This window comes from Berghia stephanieae, chromosome 6 (genome assembly GCF_034508935.2).
Source record: "Berghia stephanieae isolate SIO BIC M18660-M18661 chromosome 6, UCSD_Bste_1.3, whole genome shotgun sequence".
Classification (NCBI taxonomy): Eukaryota; Metazoa; Mollusca; class Gastropoda; order Nudibranchia; family Aeolidiidae; genus Berghia; species Berghia stephanieae.
In genome coordinates, this window is record NC_088365.1 from 3,122,920 (window position 1) to 3,124,558 (window position 1,639).

At 37.3% G+C, this 1,639-nt stretch overlaps 1 long non-coding RNA gene across 1 annotated transcript in view; it reads left to right on the top strand.

Moving 5' to 3' along the window:
- Positions 1–1,398, top strand: part of LOC144975978 (uncharacterized) — an 88,230-nt gene extending 86,832 nt beyond the window's left edge. Inside the window, exon 4 of the long non-coding RNA XR_013646012.1 lies at positions 594–1,398. This is a non-coding gene — a long non-coding RNA (uncharacterized LOC144975978). The remainder of the gene's footprint in view (positions 1–593) is intronic.
- The last annotated feature ends 241 nt before the right edge of the window (positions 1,399–1,639 follow it).

The following is a 1,639-nucleotide window of genomic DNA, read 5'->3' on the forward strand; positions in this document are numbered from 1 at the left end:
GTTGTTTTTTTTTTGTTTGTGTTTTGTTTTGTTGTTTTTTTTTTTGGGGTGGGGGGGGGGGGGGGTTCTCCTTTTTTTTTCAGTACGGTCGAGAGAACTTCGACCCAATGACATAGAGGCCAGAAGCCTGGTATCATGAATCGAGACAACAAAGCCACACGTTAGTTGCCATAAATAGAAAGCAATAGGAAATTGAACGGGAGCTTCAATTTGATAAACAAAAACAGATAATGTGGACGGTTCGGGTTTCCCCTTTATCAACAAAACACGGCGAATGAAACACTAAAAACGAATTAGGGATGTGAGAATGTCGTTGTCAAGGTGAACGTTTATCTTAACATTATTTCCCACATCTTTCATTTTGTCTTTAGTGTTTCATTTGTCGATTTTTGTTGATAAAGGGTAAACCCGAAACGTCCACATTTTCTGTTTTCGTTTGTTGATTCAATTTAAGCTTCCGTTCAATTTCCTATATTGTTCTTTAATTCTTTGAGCTTCAAACAGCAATAGTTTCAAAACTACAAAATAAAACTTAACTCGGGAGAAATGAAGCGACAAATGTATCAAGTAATCATCGACAATTTCCATTTCAGGGACACGGGCACATCTAACAAAAGAACGAAATCAAACACTATTGACTCGATGGAAATCAAACACTGGTGACTCGATGGAAATCAAACACTGGTAACTCGATGGAAATCAACCACAATCGTGCTGGCATTACTTCCGGTTGAAATAAATTCGTACTGTCTGTCAATGATGATAATTCTATGATGACCTATGAGCGTTTGAAATCCTTAATCATTGATTACTGTGAGATGAGGTCAAAGTGCGATAAACTCTCATGAGTCTATACACTTATTATGTGACCAGCCGTCTCCCAACGGTATTATGTCAGGATTACTAAAATGATGAAAATTGAATTAATATCTAAAAAAATATCAGACTATGGTAATGTTTATAAATGTTTTATCAAGGAGGACGAATGCAGAGTTTTAGAACTAGAAACTAATATTTCTTATTTTACACCAGTTTGGCTTGAATTTGACATTTATGCAGCTGGGTCATCCCGACATAATACCGTTTTGAGACGATAGGTCACAACATTATTACTCGTCTGGCCACGTGAGGCATAATGCGTCTATTGTGGATTTCCATTTCTGTCGGTCTGTTGCATGGACACCGATGTTATACCATGTTAGGCCAGCCTTTTTCAGCTCTTTATCCATGGATCGTCGCCATGATTATAATAGGCTTTAACAGTCGTGACGTCACTTCTCTCGTAATGACGTATGGTAAGTTAGTAACTGGTTCTAAACTATCGGAACAATGGTGTACGCCCTTATGGAATATTTCTCCGAAGAGCATAAAAGTGTATCCAGAAGAGAAAAGCATTATAAATATGATCATGTTTTGACTTTTAGAAATTCTGATCACATGAAATATGAAAAGTTCTAGCCAGCATGAAGAATAAAAAGTACAGATTTTCTTTGTTTAGAACCAAGATGGTCACCGTTGCTGAGCGATGTAACATCAGACTATTGAATCCAATTGAGAGGTCAATTTCGTATTTTCCCGTCATTCGTCCAACGGAATGCAGTTCATGGCAAAGCAATAGGATTCAATTGTCTGATGTCAC